General features: G+C 44.5%; 1 protein-coding gene and 1 pseudogene across 2 annotated transcripts in view; both read right to left on the reverse strand.

Moving 5' to 3' along the window:
- The window catches only part of OTUD7A (OTU deubiquitinase 7A), a 393,053-nt gene that overhangs the window by 294,640 nt on the left and 85,569 nt on the right, over positions 1-12,844 (reverse strand). The gene's annotated exons all lie outside the window — the stretch shown is intronic.
- LOC134808440 (DEP domain-containing protein 1A-like) overlaps positions 1-12,844 on the reverse strand; it is a 121,329-nt pseudogene that overhangs the window by 23,385 nt on the left and 85,100 nt on the right.

Genomic DNA, 12,844 nt, shown 5'->3' on the forward strand with positions numbered 1-12,844 from the left:
TTTAGAGTGTTGATTTATTTACCTGTAAACTGTTTATATCCCTCTGATAGACTAAAACTGCAGGAGGGCAATGCTATGCCTTTTTCATTCACCTCTATGTGCCCAGCATTTGCATAATCCCTGACAGATAGTTGGCAAGGGTACAGTGAGTAAAGGAATAAATGAAAAAAAATGATGAGTTGTGGGGCATACACAGACACTAAATCTGACGATTCTCCATGCACTGCATACACCAGGGATTCCCAAAGTTTGCTGCACATTAGCATTACTTAGGTAGCTTGGTAAAATCCCAATACACAGATTAAACCTTATTCAATCAGAATGGCTGGGACTGACAGCCATACACTAGGACATTTGAAAGCCCCCCAGCTGATTTCAATGGGCAGCAAAGTTGGGGAACTGCTGACATTTACTTTTTGAAATAAAAGCATATAAAAACAAACTCTTAAAAAGAAAAATATATTCCTTTTATGTATATTAAACATATATGAAATTCAAATAGCACCTACAATATACTTTGTAAGCCCAAATATATCTATTTGCTATCTTAAATTCTAACTGTGGTTAATATGCACAACCATTTTTACCTGTTAATTTGCAATGTATTAAAGAAGTTTGTATATAATGTCAAGTAATGCTACAGGAACACTTTGTTTCAATATTAACAATGTTGAAAGTGGTGTTTTTCTGTACTATTTTCAATTTTTAGCTGATTTTACTGGTTACTCGATACTACCTGGCTAATATAATTACAGATATGTATATTTTAATATGTAGATATAAGCCTATCTATATATCTGTATATACGAATATAAATTCTATAAACATTTAGTGAACGATTATTATTTAGCATGTACTCCATTTAAATGACAAAATGCAGGAAACTGAAGATGGAGTTTTGTTTATATAAAACATTTACATATTGACATTTGCTAAGATGAGTGATATGTCCTTTGACAGAATTCATTATCTGGTGAAGCAACATCTTCCACACTCAGTCTAGTTAGTTCAGGCTGCTATAACAAAAATACCATTGAATATGTAGCTTATCGACAATTTCTCACAGTTCTGGAGGGTAGAAGTCCAACATCAAGGCACCCGCAGATTCCATGTCTGATAAGGGCCTGCTACCCGTTTACAGATGGTGCCTTCTCCCCATCCTCACATGGTAGAAGGGGCAATGGAATGTCTGGGGTCCCTGTTATGAGGGCACTAATCTCATTCATGAGGGATACACCCTAATGACCTAATCACTTCCCAAAGGCATCACCTTCTAATATCATCACCTTGGGAGTTAGGATTTCAACATATGAATTTGGGGGAGGGGATACAAACATGTAATCTGTAACACCAGTTTAATCCCAGCTTCCACTATTAACCATCTATATAAATTTAGGGGACTTTGTTAATCTTTGTGTTTCAGTTTTTCATCTGAAATGTGAGAACAGCAAACTGGATGCTGGAGTTTTTGATGGGTTTAAATATATGAAATACACACACACATTTGCAGTCGACCAACAGATGCTTATGTAAATGCTCCACTCCTCAAAACATTTTAACATGCCATACAAATAGTGAATGAGATGGTGGGAGGCTGGGAGAGGCAATTTATAATCGACTCACAATCTGTTGACCAGCACCTTTAAAATTGACAACAAAAAGAAATAATTATCAGCAAATGCACTGTTTAATTGTCAAGAAGAACACTTTATCAGTCATTGAAATGAAGCTAATGGCACAGTGGGTAAAAAGTAAAAAGCAGGCTATCTGAAGACATGCCCAGAGCAGCCACACAGCCATGCACTATGAGAGAATAGTCTGAGAGGCTTCTTTTCTTCCCCAAATAAAGTCCTCCCAGTTAAGCTCCATGGAAATGCATTCTGGAGTTGAGGGCTGCTCAGTGGTTTCCTGGGCCATACAAAAAGCCATGGGACAGCAGCAAATTCCGATGAGCAAGGTGCTCTCTGCAGCCCAGGAACAGGCTGAAGCAGGCTGCCCACTGCCAGCTGAGTCAGAGTCAGCCCAGGGACAGCTCCATAACCAGCCCTGCGATCACCCTGTGCCTTGCACCTAGGGGCCTCCTGCCGGCTCTTCATGACGCTTTAGACTGCTTTAAAATGTCTTATCACCAAAACATTTGAACACCTTGGAAAATACTGTCCTCTATGGAGGAGAAAAAGAGAACTTTGAAAGACCAGCCCAGAAGGAAAGTGAATGACTATCTGCCTGCCATGAAACATTCTGGCTTGAACTTGCCACTCTGAAATAAAGCTCCAGCTCCAGCTCCAGCACACTCTGTTAATGAGGACATGTTAGTATCAGGCACATAAACGCAGTCAGGCGCATCTCCAGAGGGGGATCTCAGATACTTACTGCTAGTTGCTGATTACAGCAACATCAGTTTCTGTGCCACATCCAGAGATTTTTCTGCACACTTTTTATCAAGGCTTCAAACATGATCCCAGTTGTCTGGGAAATACTATCAGCCACTTAAGTTTCCCCTTAATTTAGGAAAGGAAGATGTATTTTCACCGTAACAGCAAAAGCTTATAACACTTGTCTTTTAAAATTAAGAGTCAACAACCCAGGGGGATCCACAGACCACCCAAGTGGATTGTGACGTTGTCCTGGCCTTCTCGTGGGGGTCAGGCCATCTCATCAGGCAAGGACGACCCAATGCCTTCTCGGTGGAACAGTTTTGATTGAAAAGATAGTTAAAAAAAAAAAAAAGTGATACTGCTGTAAAAAGAGACACAACATCACATCCAAACACATTATCCTCTCCTCTGACCTATGCATGCACGTGTGTACGCTCACATGTCCATGCATTCACACACACACACACACACACCCCTCCCCTCAACACTTACCCATTCCAAAGTTTTATGGAGTTTCACTTTGACTACACTAATCATCTTTATTCGCTTTCTGAAAGACTCAGCTGCTCAAGAAAATAAAATGCCAAAATATATGGACCCAAGGCAGTTTTAAGACCAACACTGTAGATTCATTTAAAAATAACAAAAGCCACATATTCATTCATTCAACAAATAATTATGTAATGAGGATTATTTTAGGTGCTCAGCACACATCAGTGGATGAAAACCTCTGCCTTTGTGGAGTTTATACTCCAATAAGAACAGAGAAAAAAAATAAATTAAACAATAGGTTATGAGTCTGTAAGTGCTGTGACTACAACAGAAGACCTGGCTTGCTGGGCAGGACGGGGTGTCTGAAGAGTGGGTTGTAAAATTGAAGAGACTCATTGAGATGACATTTGTGCAAAAGCTTGAAGATCAACTGTGCAGATATCTAGGAGGAAAATACTCTTTGAAGCTGAATTTTTTAAGTAACAAAACGTGATCTGTTTTCCCCACAGAGGATACTACTCTCCTAACCCCGTTCTACTGAATGGGCTTGTAGTTTAAGGGGAAAAGATTTGCTCCTGGACGCCTGAAGGAATGAGTGTAGACATGGGCATGGTAGCAGGGGCAGGAGGCGAGAAAGGGAAGAATGTGAGTGTATCCCTCAGGACAGGTTCTGAATCAGCTGAACCTGGGGCTGGAAAAGCCAAGCCACACCCAGGGGAGAGCCTTGATTTCTCAAATTCATGTTTGATTTCCAGCAGCAGTGCATTCAAAGCTTAATTTCAGTCCAGAAGTCACCAAATTAATATCTGAGGTTAAAACACACATACACATACACACACAGACACAGAACTGATGAACATTTCCAGGGAAAGACACACAGGGAAGAGTACAAGGACAGAGTGCCACTGCCACACAGCCACCTGCACCTGTCCACACACTGCAGAGGCGCCCCGTCATTGGGCAGGGAGAGGGGAGGTGCATTCTGGGCCTATGCTTCGGGCTGCCCCTGACAGCTGCCCCAGGCCAGGTCCCCTTACCGCCTGGTACCGCTCCCAGTAGGGCCTGGCAAATGGCCTGGCTGTGTCTTAAGCTTATTCCACATAATACTTCCAGTGTGGGACTTCCAGATAGTGACACATGTACTTCCTAACCACTTGGGCTTTGCAGGAATGCTCCAAAGGGCCAAGCCCTTGGTGTGACTTTCTGGTTGGGTCTTCTTGCTCAGCGTATTTCCTGGATGGTGGCTGCCAGAATCTGTGGGGAAAGTGGGAGCAAGGCACAGGGGCAGCCTGCAGCCTGTGGTGTGACTGGAGATCTGACAGCACATGGCCCCTCCCCACTCTCTCCTTCCTTGGTAAGAAGTGGCAGCTGCCCTGTCCTAATAAGGTTCACCTTTCCTTGCATTCAGCCTCAGGTATGTGGGGACAGGGGCATCCCAATTCAGTGGAGACCTGCCTTCCTCTACTAAAGCTACAACCCAATTAAAGGCAAAGACCCCAAGACTTAGGAATACTGAGGAAAACAGTGCATGCCTGTGTGTCAACAGCTTTGCAGTGCACTGTGACTGCCAGGGTCTGAAGGAACCGGGGGTCCTTACTCCTCAGGGGTGTGAGCTGAACTGTTCATGTTAGTTTGTCCCTGAAAGTGGGCATTTGCTAGTAAGTGAAATTGGGCTTTAAACGCATACTAGGGAGGCTTGCTATCTAATAGGTTCCTAACATTAATCCCCAGCGTGGCACACGTATACATATGTAACTAACCTGCACATTGTGCACCTGTACCCTAAAACTTAAAGTATAATAATAATTTAAAAAATGCTAAAAAGCAATCTAACTCTAAAAAAAAAAAAATGGAGCATTTTGTTACAAGGCCACCTGCCCCCTAGCTCAGTGCATTTGGACAGCTGTAATGTGATACCATAAACTGGGTTGCTCATAAACAACAGGCATTCATTTCTCATGGTTCTGGAGGCTGGGGAGTCCTAGATCAGGTGCTGGCAGAGTTAAGTCTGACCAGGGCCCTGCTCCTGGTTCGAACACGGTGACTTCTCCCTGCATCCTCATATGACAGCCTTTTGGCAAGGGGTCTCTCTCAGGCCTCTCTTACAAGGGCGCTAATCCCATTCCACATCACCTTATCACCTCCCTAAGGGCTCACTTCCCAATCCCATCACCTTGGGGGTTAGGTTGAGAGGGACATAAATATTCAGTCTATAGTACCCCAATGACTGGTACTCCCTGGTTCAAGGTTATCCAAATGGTCAACGCTGAACCATAATTAAATGCAATCCTTACCCAGTGGGCATTAGGACCTTCATGTGGACCCTGGATGAACTGTGGGGTTGCCAGGATCTTGGGTCAGCGCTGGCACTCAGGATGGACAGAAAATGGAGGGAGGTCCTCCTTCTTCACCCTATGAAGGCAGCTGGGCTGCGGGCACCAGCACAGAGCAGGCAGTGTGTGTGGAGTGTAGTGTAGAGGCTGGGGTGCTACTGCAGGCCCCCCACCCCCCACCCTCAGCCCAGGCCCCCAGGCAGCCAGGCAGGGGCTTCCATGTTGGATGCACACGGAAGAGATCTCATGGCAGCCCCTGGAGTAGGTGGGTGCGTGGGTTCTGCCTAAAGGGGGCTGAGTGAGGGAGTTCTGGGGGCAGCCCACAAACTCTGAAAGCTGTGTGCAAAGAGGCTGAAGGCAGAGCCTGGCAAGGGGGCAGCTGCAGAATTGAGAGCAAAGAACACAAGCGGCTGCATTTGCAAGCACCCAAGGCAGTGGCAGAGGGCAGTGAGGGAGAGGATGAGCACAGCGGGTGACACAGGTGGAAATGATGGGCTGATGGGAGGAAATGGAGCGGCTCTTAGACACGGTTCTGGTGGCCGGCCATGGGTAGGACAGCAGGATCTAGGGGTATCATCAGTCTCCAGAAGAGGCCTGGGCTGGGGGATTGATCTGCCCAGTCATCAGCACCATGGGAATGTCCGAATGAGCAGAGAGTAATTCTAAGGACAAGAGCCCAAGAATACGCATAGAGAGAGGGGTACAAGTACCATACCCAAGGAACTCAATAGCCCACACCTTGTCTACAAGGCTGTTCTGCAGGAATTCCGGGGGTCAGCAGGGATGGCTCTGACTGGTCACTTTGTAGCAATAATCTTCACAGATAAAACCATGGAGAGAGACAACAGGTGAGGAGAAATATACCATGGGGTGCAGCTGGGGGCTTCCATCTGGATCCCTCAAAGTGATGGGAAGGACCAGGAATAGCAAACTCACTCACTGCAAATTGTATATCCAAAGGAAAGAGAGATGAAAAAAATTTCCATTTACCTAACGAAATAGCACATGCTCTAGTTGACCAATGCCCTGAACTACATACAATGCACACAGTGGCACGGAGTGGGGCTCTGTCCCTCGGGAGGCAGCCCTAGTGTTTAGGATGCCCACTCCAATGCCGCAGGTGCTGGTCTGCAGGCTACAGAGTGTTTGAGTGTGTGGATTCGTGGAGTGCCTGCCTGGGCAGAAAAGCCTCTCCTTAGCCAAGGGACATTAGGAAAAAGTGAAATTAATTCGTTGAAAAAGTAAACAAGATGTGTGTGTGTCTCTCTCTCTCACACACACACACACACGCACATACACACACACACCGAGTGGGGGATTCATTTATTTCTCTGCTCTTCCTTTCCCCGCTCCCAGCCCCATCATCAAGTATAATGTCTTCACTATTCCGTTTAATGATTTAAACATGATTAGTGGAATGCAGATCAATGCAGACATGAATTCTTGGGGTAAAAATGCAGTATTTCAGCACTGTGGAAGAAAAACTAAACAGAAATGGAAGCCTGGGGAAACAGCTACATCTTGAATGAATAAATTCTACTTGATGAATGTGAAACATTATTTTAGGAATTTTTAATATATCTAAATACTCCATTTCCACAGCAGAGCTTGGGTCACATTTTAGAAGATTGTCTTCCCTCTGTAACTCTCTTCCAGAATTCTCCTCCAGAGTTAAGACTGTCCATTCCTCACCCAGGTGCCCTATTTAACCAAAAGGCCAAGGGCACCTCCTGGAGTCCCTGGGTTCCATTTCCTTTATGGCACTATCACCCAAAACAAAAACTGGGCTCAGAACTCTGAAAAACAGCTCTCCTCAGGAATCGTCACGCTGGCACTAACGCAATCTGAAAAGTACGCTTCACTGATATAAACTTTCACTGGAAGGCATCCAGGCAACATGTGCTTTTTATCCACATTTTTAGAGGCTACAGGAGACACCTCTGTTTCTCACACTGCCAACCTGTTACATTAGAACTATCTTGGTGTAATGGAGCAAATTATTTCATATAAACAGCATTTGCTTTACAATAAAAAACAATGCACCATTCCTGTGTACAAGGTAATTGACGGTAAAGAAGCAGGTAGAAGAAGAAATCTCCTTTCCGTGGCCTTTGTGTGTTGAAAAAAGTCTGGATCTCAGAGCCTGGGAAAGGATCTCAATGTACTGTTTTTCTTGTACAACACAGCTTCTGGCTCCTAGTGCAACTTCCTGAACATCGGCCTAGGTTGTCACTGTTAGGATCTGGACACCAGAGTCTTCTTTCCGGGCCACTTTGGAGCCCTAGGGGTGGATGAGAGAGAAATGGAGGAGGTGGGTGCAGAGGGTACCATGCACCAAGGCCTTGGTCCTCCTGGATCTGTTGTCGGTAAGATGGGGGTTTGGAACTCACTCTCTCCAAGGTTCTTGCCGACCTCAACCTGTGATTTGCAATCACACACTCTGACTGCTTCTGGTAAGGGCTTTTGGAGTCTTCTCAGTGCACCCCAGAAGCCTTCACAACCCAGTCCAGGACAAAGTGCTGGGATCTGCTCCCTCCAAGGAGGGAGCATGTCATCCTCAAACCAAGAAGAGAGTGCCTGGGGTGATTAACCAACAAGGATGGCAGAAGCAGACAGGCCAGCCGCGACAGCTGTCAGGAAATGACTCTTTCTGTAGTATCTGCCCCTCTGGTTTACAGAATCACTTAAAAATAAAGCAGCCATGCATCAATTTCACTCACATCAAGAGATTTCCCACTGTTTTCTTCACTTCCAGTAACACACACAATAAACATTTAACGTTCAAACTAGCTCGTATTTTATTTACATGTATATATGCATTTTTAAAATGGGGCTTCTTCTACAAAGTTAAGAAATGGCTGTCTTTTGGAAATTAAGAGGAGAAAATCAACTTTACTATAGATTAAATTTCTGATTTAAAATAAAAAGTATAAAAAACCTAAATCAAGCCTCCCTGGCAGGTAGGCAGGCCCTCTACTCAATACTTAGAAGCGCTGGCAGGAGCCGGCGGGAGCTGTGGGAAGGTGGCTACCTGACTCCAGATCTGTGGGCTCCGCAGCCCCAGCACTCAGTGGTTCTTGAAGACACCACCACCTGGGAAAGACACTAACGAGGGATTTCTCACAGAAAACCACTGAAGTACAGCATATGGGGAGAAAAGATGAGCTAAAGTGAGTTATTGAAAGAGATCTTCTTTAATAAGATCAAGAAGCAAGAAAGAGCTTCTCAAATTGCCTTCTGTATTGGAGAAAGGGCAAAGGGAGCCTCTGAGTATTCCATCAACTTTGCTTGCCAAGTACATCTCTATAGAAAAGAGGGCTGTCATTGGATCTGATGGCTGGAGACGCTAGCCACTGCCATTCAATGTCTTGCATGTTCATGTTCTAAAAAGTCAACAGCTTCTGTCAACTTTCCACAGGGGAAGGAATACAGTGACTGTAGGTACAAATATTCTTGATGTACTGAGCAGTTATATTTTGTATGGCAAATTTAGAAAGTGAGTTTATACATCGACCTCTTGTTTAGTCAGTTAAATAATGGCCCTTGTGGCAAGCTGTGTTTTCTAAAGATGGTCCCAGCAATGTGTCTCTTCCACCATGTGACCTTTTCAGCCCTTCCAGTGAGAGGAGGGGTTCTGTGACCTATGCCTTTGCTTCTCAGTGGGCTCAGGACTGCTAGGATCAATAGAATACAGCAGACAGGATGCAGTGTGACTGCTAAGGATGGGTGATGCAGCCTCGTTCACTAGAACATGTACACTTGGAGTCCTGAAGCTCCATGTAAGAATGACTCCAAGGTCAGCATGCTGTGAGGAGGCCAAGCCACGTGTAGAGGCCACATGTGAGCACTCCAGTTAGCAGTCCCCATCTTTGAGTCATCCAGACCCAGCTCCAGAATAAGCCTCTGCATGAGCCCAGCCCCAGTCTTCAAGGCTTCTCAGCTGGGGTCCCAGACATCATGGACCACACAGGAGCCATCCCACTGCACCCTGTCTGAATCCAAGGTTGTATTAACCATTAAGTTTTGCAATCTCATTCATGCAAACATATTTTGAAACCTGACTGCACCAGTGTATACATCTTCAAAGGTAATGCACACCCCAGGCTCAGATAGCACCTCTCCTTAAATTCCGTCAGTCACACTTCTTCTCACTGCTCACCTGGCATCCAGTGCCCTCTATGGCTGGACATGACATAGTGATTGCAGCCTCAGGGATGCCATCTCTGCTCGAGCCACACAAAGCCACTAATCTCACCCATCACTGACTGATTTCACCATCATCCTATTCAGGGACATTTTCACTGCTTCCAATGAAAATGGCTGACTTTATCTACTATCAGATAAATACCCTCCCATATACATCTGTATCCTATCTTTAGCCATTTCCATCAGAAAGATTCTTAAACGTGGAATCGTGGGAGACTGAGTATTAGATTTCAGGATCTTGGTGATACTGCCAAGTGGTTTTCCTGAAATCAATTGCTAGTGAGAATTGAACACAGTTATAAAGCTTGTTGCTCACTTTTATTTTTCTTTTATGAACTGTTTATCCCAGTACTTCAGTCATGTAAGGGAATGGGTTTTTCTAACAGACTGGTAGGTGCTCTGTAGGGGTGTCCTCAGACGTGACGCACAGTGACACAACCCCTCTATGCTGCTGTGAACAGGCAGGCACTGCTGGCATGGGCTCACACTGCAGGGGAACCTGGCAGGGTAGCTGATAATGCAAAGGGCCTGTGGTACTGAGGGAGGTGCCGAGAGTAATGTAAGACAGCCATCAACAGAGGGTGTGCAGGAGCAGCTGGGAGGAGCGAACCCCGGTCTCTAAACTGGACCCAAAGGAATATCACAGAAGAGCATCACCAGTCCTGGAAAGCCCAGAGGTGGCAAAAGACTAGGTATGTTCCCTGAATACGGCAAAGGTCAATGTGCTTGGATCTGAGACACAAACTGAGGTCAGAAAGCCAAGGACAAGCCAAACTAGGCAGGAGCCTGTAGCCACAGGCAGATGCTAGGATTCACAGGAACCACAGTGGGAGGCCCTGAGGGGTAGTGAGCAGGGACGGCCCCACCCAGGGGCACGGGAGATGATGTGGGTGACCCTGCAGGCCTGGTGAAGGGTGGCGGCAGCAGTACTGGCCAGAGGCGCTGGGACCCAGGAGAGGAAGCAGCAGATCAGTAATGATGATGGAAAGAAAGTAATTTGGTGAATAACTTCTCGTGACTTCATGACTGATTGGCTTGGGGGTACAGAGAGAGAGTAAGGTGTCAAACATGACTTCAAATTTTCTGATTATCTCAGTATTAAAGATGCCACTTCTAAAAAGACGAGGCCTGGAGCAAGACCTTGGCTGACAGCAGGATCAGAGGTCCCTGTGGAAACCATGGAGACATCAACGGGGCAACTAGTAAACTGAACTGGAGTTCAGTAGAAAGTTCTGAGCTGGAGGTGTAGCTTGGGGAACCTGCACAAAACTGGTATTTAAAGCCGTGGAACTTGAGACCACCCAACAAGAGCTGAGTTAAAAGAACACAACTCAGGGCTGGGCCTTTGTGAAGTCCTGCATTTAAAGGTCAGATAGAAAAGGAAATACCACAAACCAGCAAGGAGAAGGGAAGGGAACAGCCACTGAGCTGGGAAGAAACCAAAAAGCAGTGGCATTCTGGAGATCAAGGGAAAAGAATGCTTAAAGAAGACTGGCAACAAAGGAAAGAATTTCTCAGCTGTTAGAAACCAGAAGAAATGGAAAATCAGAGCTTAACACCAATACTTGCTGCTGAAGGAGTGTGGAGGGGATAATCTCTCCCCCGCCTAGGGGCTTACCTTTTAATGTCATGCAGGAATCCCAAAGCAGAGGTTCCAAAAGGTCAAGACTATTTTCATGATCATTCAATGATCATTCTAAGGAGAGATTTGCTTTTCACTGTGTTGACATTCATGGTATCGAAGCAATGGAAGAAGCCGCACAAATTAAGGCAATAGCATCCACTGTGCCAGTAGTCTTCACATTCTTCACCATCAAACACTCAAACTTACAAAAGCCAAAGAACAAAACCCAAACAGAAACCAAAAACAGTTTAAGAATATCCTTGATGAAGCAGTGAAAAGTATTAATTGTATTAACTAGCAACCCTTGTGTGTAAGTGTTCCTGATATTCTAAGTATCTCTGCTGTATGCCAAAGAGCGATGGAGGTCCTGAGGCAGAGCACCTGTATGACTGCCTGAGTTGCACCCTGAACTAGCTGCATTTCCATGGAACATCATTTTCCTCACCTTCTATTCATCAAAGCATACTTGCAGGGTTTGAAAGAATAACTGAAAACGATCATTTTTCAGACACTGGTGTCTGGCAAGCATCCTCTTGAAAATGAATGTAGTGAGCCTGTCACTTTAAAGAGAATCCCAATAGTATTTTATTGTCGATGATAAAATCTGAGCTTCCCCATGAAACTTCTTGTATCTACTACTGTGAATCTGACTGCTCCCAATACTCAGCGACTTTTCTGATGAGACTAGTGGTGATATTAATGAATGTGATTTTCTGAGAGTGTGTAATGAAATGTGACAATGCTTAGAAGATCCACCTAACTCAATGGACCACTATTTTCCAAGCGATCAGTGTATCATGTTACAGATCATATGTAGATAAGTGCAAGACAGGGCAAAGAACTGTAATATAATGGAGTATGAAAAGTTTACCAATGTGGCTTCAGATTCCATGTGGCAACTAATTTTAAGAAACTACCTGTTGTTGAATTCAGATGTAGTGTCAAAGATATCCACAATTACCTGAAAAGTCAACTGAAATACTCCTCCCCTTTCCAACTACATAGCAGTATGAGGTTAGACTTGCTTCTCACAGTACAACTAAAACAACACACCCCAATACATGGATTGTGGAGCAGATATGAAAATCCAGCTGTCTTCTATTAAGCCAGTCGAAATTTACTAAAACATAAAACAATGCCATCCTTTTCGTGATATTTTTTGTTTTTGAAAAATTTTTCATAAAAGCTTATCTATGTTTACATGTAACAGGTTTATAATTGTAATTTTAAAATTGATAGGTATTTTATAAATTCTCAGTATTAATTTCCCATGCAGTAAATATTAACAGACATACCCCACAAAGAAAAGCTCTTTAGGCACCACAATAATTTTTAAGAATGTAAGGGAACCTGACATCAAAAATTTTGAGAACCAGCATCCTAAAGCATTTGCTTCAGGAAGAAGGAAGTTAAACCCAAAGAGAAGGAGGGCATTCCAAAAGCAGCGGGCTTTGTATTGTCTGAGTGCTTGAAATGTTTCACAATTAAAATTTATTACTTTTTCAAAAAGAATGAATAGAAGGTGAGGAATGGCACAGTGAAGGTAGATGATCCTCCTGAGTGTTTTATTGAGAAAGAGTAGGGGAAGGTGTGGAGGCAGAATGGGGAGGCTGGAGTTAAAGTAGGGTCAGTTCAGAAGGGAGCGGCACTGCCCACCTGTGCTTATCTCTTAAGCGCGGGCATACAGATAACATGAACACATGATCTATACCCTGCAAGTATGGCACTGATGCATGTAAATCCTGCAAGTACATACTGATGCATCTAGACCCTGCAAGTACACACTGATGCATCTAAACCCTAAGTACACT

Source organism: Pan troglodytes, chromosome 16 (genome assembly GCF_028858775.2).
Source record: "Pan troglodytes isolate AG18354 chromosome 16, NHGRI_mPanTro3-v2.0_pri, whole genome shotgun sequence".
Lineage (NCBI taxonomy): Eukaryota > Metazoa > Chordata > Mammalia > Primates > Hominidae > Pan > Pan troglodytes.